The sequence below is a fragment of the Cyanistes caeruleus genome, chromosome 7 (assembly GCF_971803275.1).
Source record: "Cyanistes caeruleus chromosome 7, bCyaCae1.hap1.1, whole genome shotgun sequence".
In the NCBI taxonomy this organism is placed as follows: Eukaryota; Metazoa; Chordata; class Aves; order Passeriformes; family Paridae; genus Cyanistes; species Cyanistes caeruleus.
Genome location: NC_141707.1, coordinates 1,294,603 through 1,304,149, shown reverse-complemented (window position 1 = coordinate 1,304,149; position 9,547 = coordinate 1,294,603). Strand labels below are relative to the sequence as shown.

The window sequence follows — 9,547 nt, the reverse complement described above, 5'->3', positions numbered from 1 at the left end:
CAGAAAAGACCCTCAAAGTTCCACAAACATCCCACAAAATGTCCACAAATGTCCACAAAATCCAAGAAAAATCCCACAAAATTCCCTAATTCTTCTAAAAGACGACCAAATTCTAGAAAAATATCCCACCAAATCTCCACAAATTCCCACAAAATACATGAAAAATCCCTCAAGATCCCTAAATCGCCTCGATATCCCACAAAATTCCACAAAAATCACACAAAACCTCCACAAGTTTCCACAAAATCTAAGAAAAATTCCTCAAAATACTTCAACTCTCCTCAAAACCACACAAAGTCCTTGAAAAGGCCCACCAAATTCCACAAAAATCCCACCAAATTCCCTACATCTTCTCAAAACTCTACAAATTTCAACAAAAATCCCACCAAATCTCCACAAATTCTTACAAAATACATGAAAAATCACAGATAATTCCTCAATTCTCTGCAGAATCTCACAAAATTCCAGAAAAAACCCTCAAAATTCCACAAACATCCCACAAAATGTCCACAAATGTCCACAAAATCCAAGAAAAATCCCACAAAATTCCCTATTTCTTCTAAAACACGACCAAATTCTAGAAAAATATCCCACCAAATCTCCACAAATTCCCACAAAATACATGAAAAATCCCTCAAGATCCCTAAATCGCCTCAATATCCCACAAAATTCCACAAAAATCACACAAAACCTCCACAAGTTTCCACAAAATCTAAGAAAAATTCCTCAAAATACTTCAACTCTCCTCAAAACCACACAAAGTCCTTGAAAAGGCCCACCAAATTCCACAAAAATCCCACAGAATCTACACAAATTCCCACAAAATCTAAAACAAATTCCTCATCATTCTTCAAGTCTCCTCAGAATCCCACACAATTCCAGAAAAATCCCCACAAAATTACAGACAAGTCCCACAAAGTTCCCTAAATCATTTCAAAACCCTACCAATTCACAGGAATGTCCCACAAAATCTCCACCGATTCCCAGAACATCCCACAAAAATCCCACAAAAATCCCTAAATCTTCTGAAATCTTGACCAAATTCCAGAAACGCCCCATAAAATCACCACAGTTTCCCACAAAATTCAAGAAAAACAACACAAAATTCCCTAAATCTTTTCAAAATACTACAAAATTCTTGAAAAGCCCCACCAAATTCCAGAAATGTCCCACAAAATGACCTAAATCATTCCAAAACTCTACCAAATTCCACAAAAATCCCACCAAATCTCCACAAATTCTTACAAAATACATGAAAAATCACAGATAATTCCTCAATTCTCTGCAGAATCTCACAAAATTCCAGAAAAGACCCTCAAAATTCCACAACCATCCCACAAAATCTCCTCAAAATCCAACAAAATTCCAGGAAAAATCCCACAACATTCCCGAAATCTTCTCAAAACACGACCAAATTCTAAAAAAAAATCCCACCAAATCTCCACAAATTCCCACAAAATACATGAAAAATCCCTCAAGATCCCTAAATCGCCTCAATATCCCACAAAATTCCATAAAAATCACACAAAACCTCCACAAGTTTCCACAAAATCTGAAAAAAATTCCCTCCAACTTCTTCAAGTCTCCTCCAAATCCCACAATATTCAAGAGAAATCCCACAAAATTCCACAAAAATCCCACAAAATTCCATAAATCTTCTCAAAACCCAACCAAATTCCTGCAACATCTCACAAAATCTCCACCAATTTCCACAACATGTAGGGAAAATACCTAAAAATTATTCGTCTCCTCCAAATCCCACAAAAATCCCACCAAATTCCAGAACCATCTCACAAAATATCAACAAATTTCCACTAAATTCAAGAAAACTCCCACAAAGTTCTTGAAAGCCCCTCAAAATTCCAGAAAAATGCCACAAAATTCCCTACATCTTCTAAAAACCCAACCACATTCCTGCAACATCCCACAAAATCTCTGGAAATTTCCACAAAATTCAAGAAGACTCTCACAAAACACTTGAAAGCCCCTCAAAATTCCAGAAAAATGCCACAAAATTCCCTACATCTTCTCAAAACCCAACCACATTCCTGCAACATCTCACAAAATCTCCACCAATAGCCAAAAAATTCAAGAAAAATCCCTCCAAATTCTTCAAGTCTCGTACAAATCCCAGAAAAATCCCACAAAATTCCAGAAACATCCCACAAAATCTCCTCAATATCACCAAACATTCTGGAAAAGCCCCTCAAAATTACAGAAAAATGCCACAAAATTCCCTAAATCTTCTCAAAACATTACAAAATTCCACAGACATCTCACAAAATCTCCACCAATTTCCAAAAAATGCAAGAAAAATCCCGCAAAATTCTTCAAGTCTCCTCCAAATCCCACAAAATTCAAGAGAAATCCTCAAAATTCCACAAAAATCCAACAAAATTCCTTCCATCTTCTCAGAACCCAAACAAACTCCTGCAACATCTCACAAAATCTCCACCAATTTCCAAACAATTCAAGAAAAATCCCTCCAACTTCTTCAAGTCTCCTCCAAATCCCACAAAATTCAAGAGAATTCCTCAAAATTCCACAAAAATCCCACAAAATTCCTGCAACATCTCACAAAATCTCTGGAAATTTCCACAAAATTCAAGAAGACTCTCACAAAATACTTGAAAGCTGCTGAAAATTCCACGAATATCCCACAAAAATTCCTAAATCTTCTCAAAACCCAACCACATTCCTGCAGCATCTTACAAAATCTCCACCAATATCCAAAAAATTCAAGAAAATTCCCTCCAAATTCTTCAAGTCTCTTCCAAATCCCACAAAATTCAAAACAAATCCTCAAAATCCCACAAAAATCCCACCAAATTCCAGAACCATCTCACAAAATCTCAACAAATTTCCACTAAATTCAAGAAAACACTCGCAAAATTCTTGAAAGCCCTTCAAAATTGCAGAAAAATGCCACAAACTTCCCTAAATCTTCTCAAAACCCAACCAAATTCCTGCAACATCTCACAAAATCTCCACCAATTTCCAAAAAATTCAAGAAAAATCTGGCAAAATTCTTCAAGTCTCCTCCAAATCCCACAAACATCCCACAAACATGCCACAAACATCCCACAAACATCCCACAAACATCCCACAAACATCCCACAAAATTCAAGAGAAATCCCACAAAATTCAAAAGAAATCGCCCCAAAATCCACCAAAATCATCCCAAAATCCACCAAAATCATCCCAAAATCCACCAAAATCATTCCGAAATCCACCAAAATCATCCCAAAATCCACCAAAATCCACCCAAAAACATACCAAACTCACCCCAAAATCCATAAAAATCGCCCCAAAATCCACCAAAATCATCCCAAAATCCACCAAAATCATTCCGAAATCCAACAAAATCCACAAAGATCACCCCAAAATGCCCCAAAATCCATCAAAATAACCCCAAAATGCCCCAAAATCCACCAAACCCCCCAAAAATCATCCCAGACTCCATCAAAATCCACCAAAATCTCCCCAAAATCCATCAAAATCATCCCTAAATCCACCAAAATCCACCAAAATTCACAAAAATCATCCCAAAATCCCCCGAAATCCCTCCTAAACCCCCTAAATCTCCCCTAGGACCCCTCCAGGACCCCCCAAATTCCCCCAGGAACTCCCAAATCCCCCCAGGACCCCCCCCGGACCCCCACCTTGAAGGAGGGCAGCCTCAGGGCCCCCCGCAGGCCGGAACCCCCCCCCCCCAGGCCCAGTCCACGAGGGAGAGGAGGGTGGGGGTGGCTCCTTCGGCCTCGCCCGCTCGGGGGCCTCGTCCCGGGCCCGGCCCGACTGGAAGGGCTGCGGGGAAAACGGGGGGTCAGGGGGGGTCTGGGGGGGCCTGGGGGGATTTGGGGGGATTTGAGGGGGTCCTGGGGGGTGTGGGGGGATTTGGGGGGGATTTGGGGGACCGGGAGGGGTCCTGGAGGGGGTTTGAGGGGTTTGAGGGAGGATTGGGGGGGTTTGAGGGGATTTTGGGGGGATATGGGGGGATTTGAGGAGTCCTGGGGGGGATTTGGGGGGCTTTGAGGGGGATTTGGGGGTCCTGGGGGGGATTTGGACGGGTTTGGAGGGGTTTGGGGGTCCTGAGGGGGGGCCTGGGGGGTTTTTGGGACCTACGGGTCACCCCGAGTGTCACCGTTGAAAATGGCCAATTGCAGTGTGAGATTTTGAGAGATGGTTCTGGAATTTGGTGGGATTTTTGTGGGATTTGGAGGATTTGTCTTGAATTTTGTGGGATTTGGAGGAGACTTGAAGAATTTGGAGGGAATTTTCTTGAATTTTTTGGATATTGGTGGAGATTTTGTGAGATGCTGCAGGAATGTGGTTGGGTTTTGAGAAGATTTAGGGATTTTTGTGGGATTTTCGTGGAATTTTCAGCAGCTTTCAAGTATTTTGTGAGAGTCTTCTTGAATTTTGTGTAAATTTCCGGAGATTTTGTGAGATGTTGCAGGAATTTTGTGGGATTTTTGTGGAATTTTGAGGAATTCTATTGAATTTTGTGGGATTTGGAGGAGACTTGAAGAAGTTGGAGGGATTTTTCCTAAATGTTGTGGAAATTGGTGGAGATTTTGTGAGATGTTGCAGGAATTTGTTTGGATTTTGAGAAGATGTAGGGAATTTTGTTGGATTTTTGTGGAATTTGGAGGATTTCTCTCGAATTTTGTGGGATTTGGAGGAGACTTGAAGAATTTTGCGGGAATTTTTTAAGATTTTGTGGAAATGTGTGGAGATTTTGTGAGATGTCTGTAGAATTTTGTAATGTTTTGAGAAGATGTAGGGAATTTTGTGGCATTTTTCTGGAATTTTGAGGGGCTTTCAAGAACTTTGTGAGAGTTTTTTTGAATTTTTTGGAAATTTGTTGAAATTTTGTGAGATGGTTCTGGAATTTGGTGGGATATTGAGGAAATTCAGTGAATTCTGAGAGATTTTTCTTGAATTTTGTGGAAATTGTTGGAGATTTTGTGGGATGTTGCAGGAATGTGGTTGGGTTCTGAGAAGATTTAGGGAATTGTGTGAGGCTTGTATAGAATTTGGTGGGATTTCTCTTGAATTTTGTGGGATTTCTATTGAATTTTATGGGATGTTTTTGGGATGTTTGTGAGATGTTTGTGGTATTTGGAGGAAACTTGAAGAATTTTGCGGGATTTTTCTTGAATTGTTTGGAAATTGGTGGAGATTTTGTGAGATGTTGCAGGAGTTTGTTTGGGTTCTGAGAAGATGGAAGGAATTTTGTTGGATTTTTGTGGAATTTTGAGGATTTCTCTTGAATTTTGTGGGATTTGGAGGAGACTTGAAGAATTTGGAGGGAATTTTCTTAGATTTTGTGGAAATTTGATTGAGATTTTGTGAGATGGTTCTGGAATTTGGTGGGATTTTGAGGAAATTCAGTGAATTTGGAGGGATTTTTCTTGAATTTTGTGGAAATTGTTGGAGATTTTGTGGGATGTTGCAGGAATTTGGTAGGGTTTTGAGAAGATTTATGGAATTTTGTGGCATTTTTCTGCAATTTTGTGAGGCTTTTCCAGAATGTTTGGTGATATTGAGGTGATTTGGTGGGATGTTTCTGGAATTTTGTGGGATTTTTCTGGGATTTGTACGAGACTTGAAGAATTTGGAGGGATTTTTCTTGAATTTTTTGGATATTGGTGGAGATTTTGTGGGATGTTGCAGGAATGTGGTTGGGTTTTGAGAAGATGTAGGGAATTTTGTGGCATTTTTCTGGAATTTTGAGGGGCTTTCAAGAACTTTGTGAGAGTTTTCTTGAATTTAGTGGCAATTTGTTGAGATTTTGTGAGATGTTGCAGGAATTTGTTTGGATTTTGAGAAGATGTAGGGAATTTTGTTGGATTTTTGTGGAATTTTGAGGATTTCTCTTGAATTTTGTGGGATTTGGAGGAGACTTGAAGAATTTTGCAGCATTTTTCTTGAATTTTCTGGAAATTGGTGGAGATTTTGTGAGATGTCTGTGGAATTTTGTAATGTTTTGAGAAGATGTAGGAAATTTTGTGGCATTTTTCTGGAATTTTGAGGGGCTTTCAAGAACTTTGTGAGCGTTGTCTTGAATTTAGTGGAAATTTGTTGAGATTTTGTGAGATGGTTCTGGAATTTGGTGGGATATTGAGGAAATTCAGTGAATTTTGAGAGATTTTTCTTGAATTTTGTGGAAATTGTTGGAGATTTTGTGGGATGCTGCAGGAATGCGGTTGGTTTTGACAAGATTTAGGGAATTGTGTGGGGCTTGTACAGGATTTTATGCGATTTCTTTTGAATTTTATGGGATTTCTCTTGAATTTTGTGGGATGTTTGTGGGATGTTTGTGGGATGTTTGTTGGATGTTTGTGGTATTTGGAGGAGACTTGAAGAATTTTGCAGGATTTTTCTTGAATTGTTTGGAAATTGGTGGAGATTTTGTGAGATGTTGCAGGAATTTGTTTGGGTTCTGAGAAGATGGAAGGAATTTTGTGGGATTTTTGTGGAATTTTGAGGATTTCTCTTGAATTTTGTGGGATTTGGAGGAGACTTGAAGAATTTTGCGGGATTTTTCTTGAATTTTGTGGAAATTGGTGGAGATTTTGTGAGATGTCTGTGGAATTTTGTAATGTTTTGAGCAGATTTAGGGAATTTTGTGGCATTTTTCTGTAATTTTGTGAGGCTTTTCCAGAATGTTTGGTGATATTGAGGAGATTTTGTGGGATGTTTCTGGAATTTTGTGGGATTTTTCTGGGATTTGTACGAGACTTGAAGAATTTGGAGGGATTTTTCTTGAATTTTTTGGATATTGGTGGAGATTTTGTGGGATGTTGCAGGAATGTGGTTGGGTTTTGAGAAGATGTAGGGAATTTTGTGGCATTTTTCTGGAATTTTGAGGGGCTTTCAAGAACTTTGTGAGAGTTTTCTTGAATTTAGTGGCAATTTGTTGAGATTTTGTGAGATGGTTCTGGAATTTGGTGGGATTTTTGTGGGATTTGGAGGATTTGTCTTGAATTTTGTGGGATTTGGAGGAGACTTGAAGAATTTGGAGGGAATTTTCTTGAATTTTTTGGATATTGGTGGAGATTTTGTGAGATGCTGCAGGAATGTGGTTGGGTTTTGAGAAGATTTAGAGATTTTTGTGGGATTTTCGTGGAATTTTCAGCAGCTTTCAAGTATTTTGTGAGAGTCTTCTTGAATTTTGTGGAAATTTCCGGAGACTTTGTGAGATGTTGCAGGAATTTGGTGGGATTTTTGTGGGATTTTGAGGATTTCTCTTGAATTTTGTGGGATTTGGAGGAGACTTGAAGAAGTTGGAGGGATTTTTCCTAAATGTTGTGGAAATTGGTGGAGATTTTGTGAGATGTTGCAGGAATTTGTTTGGATTTTGAGAAGATGTAGGGAATTTTGTTGGATTTTTGTGGAATTTGGAGGATTTCTCTCGAATTTTGTGGGATTTGGAGGAGACTTGAAGAATTTTGCGGGAATTTTTTAAGATTTTGTGGAAATGTGTGGAGATTTTGTGAGATGTCTGTAGAATTTTGTAATGTTTTGAGAAGATGTAGGGAATTTTGTGGCATTTTTCTGGAATTTTGAGGGGCTTTCAAGAACTTTGTGAGAGTTTTTTTGAATTTTTTGGAAATTTGTTGAGATTTTGTGAGATGGTTCTGGAATTTGGTGGGATATTGAGGAAATTCAGTGAATTCTGAGAGATTTTTCTTGAATTTTGTGGAAATTGTTGGAGATTTTGTGGGATGTTGCAGGAATGTGGTTGGGTTCTGAGAAGATTTAGGGAATTGTGTGAGGCTTGTATAGAATTTGGTGGGATTTCTCTTGAATTTTGTGGGATTTCTATTGAATTTTATGGGATGTTTTTGGGATGTTTGTGAGATGTTTGTGGTATTTGGAGGAAACTTGAAGAATTTTGCGGGATTTTTCTTGAATTGTTTGGAAATTGGTGGAGATTTTGTGAGATGTTGCAGGAGTTTGTTTGGGTTCTGAGAAGATGGAAGGAATTTTGTTGGATTTTTGTGGAATTTTGAGGATTTCTCTTGAATTTTGTGGGATTTGGAGGAGACTTGAAGAATTTGGAGGGAATTTTCTTAGATTTTGTGGAAATTTGATTGAGATTTTGTGAGATGGTTCTGGAATTTGGTGGGATTTTGAGGAAATTCAGTGAATTTGGAGGGATTTTTCTTGAATTTTGTGGAAATTGTTGGAGATTTTGTGGGATGTTGCAGGAATTTGGTAGGGTTTTGAGAAGATTTATGGAATTTTGTGGCATTTTTCTGCAATTTTGTGAGGCTTTTCCAGAATGTTTGGTGATATTGAGGTGATTTGGTGGGATGTTTCTGGAATTTTGTGGGATTTTTCTGGGATTTGTACGAGACTTGAAGAATTTGGAGGGATTTTTCTTGAATTTTTTGGATATTGGTGGAGATTTTGTGGGATGTTGCAGGAATGTGGTTGGGTTTTGAGAAGATGTAGGGAATTTTGTGGCATTTTTCTGGAATTTTGAGGGGCTTTCAAGAACTTTGTGAGAGTTTTCTTGAATTTAGTGGCAATTTGTTGAGATTTTGTGAGATGTTGCAGGAATTTGTTTGGATTTTGAGAAGATGTAGGGAATTTTGTTGGATTTTTGTGGAATTTTGAGGATTTCTCTTGAATTTTGTGGGATTTGGAGGAGACTTGAAGAATTTTGCAGCATTTTTCTTGAATTTTCTGGAAATTGGTGGAGATTTTGTGAGATGTCTGTGGAATTTTGTAATGTTTTGAGAAGATGTAGGAAATTTTGTGGCATTTTTCTGGAATTTTGAGGGGCTTTCAAGAACTTTGTGAGCGTTGTCTTGAATTTAGTGGAAATTTGTTGAGATTTTGTGAGATGGTTCTGGAATTTGGTGGGATATTGAGGAAATTCAGTGAATTTTGAGAGATTTTTCTTGAATTTTGTGGAAATTGTTGGAGATTTTGTGGGATGCTGCAGGAATGCGGTTGGTTTTGACAAGATTTAGGGAATTGTGTGGGGCTTGTACAGGATTTTGTGCGATTTCTTTTGAATTTTATGGGATTTCTCTTGAATTTTGTGGGATGTTTGTGGGATGTTTGTGGGATGTTTGTTGGATGTTTGTGGTATTTGGAGGAGACTTGAAGAATTTTGCAGGATTTTTCTTGAATTGTTTGGAAATTGGTGGAGATTTTGTGAGATGTTGCAGGAATTTGTTTGGGTTCTGAGAAGATGGAAGGAATTTTGTGGGATTTTTGTGGAATTTTGAGGATTTCTCTTGAATTTTGTGGGATTTGGAGGAGACTTGAAGAATTTTGCGGGATTTTTCTTGAATTTTGTGGAAATTGGTGGAGATTTTGTGAGATGTCTGTGGAATTTTGTAATGTTTTGAGCAGATTTAGGGAATTTTGTGGCATTTTTCTGTAATTTTGTGAGGCTTTTCCAGAATGTTTGGTGATATTGAGGAGATTTTGTGGGATGTTTCTGGAATTTTGTGGGATTTTTCTGGGATTTGTACGAGACTTGAAGAATTTGGAGGGATTTTTCTTGAATTTTTTGGATATT

General features: G+C 38.3%; 1 protein-coding gene across 2 annotated transcripts in view; it reads left to right on the top strand.

Annotated features, from left to right (window-relative positions):
- Positions 1-3,711: 3,711 nt before the first annotated feature.
- LOC147652052 (receptor expression-enhancing protein 3-like) overlaps positions 3,712-9,547 on the top strand; it is a 165,733-nt gene continuing 159,897 nt past the window's right edge. Inside the window, exon 1 of one of the 2 annotated variants that reach the window (XM_086897709.1) lies at positions 3,712-3,825. The gene's annotated coding sequence lies outside the window, so the exon portion shown is untranslated. The remainder of the gene's footprint in view (positions 3,826-9,547) is intronic. The other variant, XM_086897711.1, reaches the window with a different exon arrangement.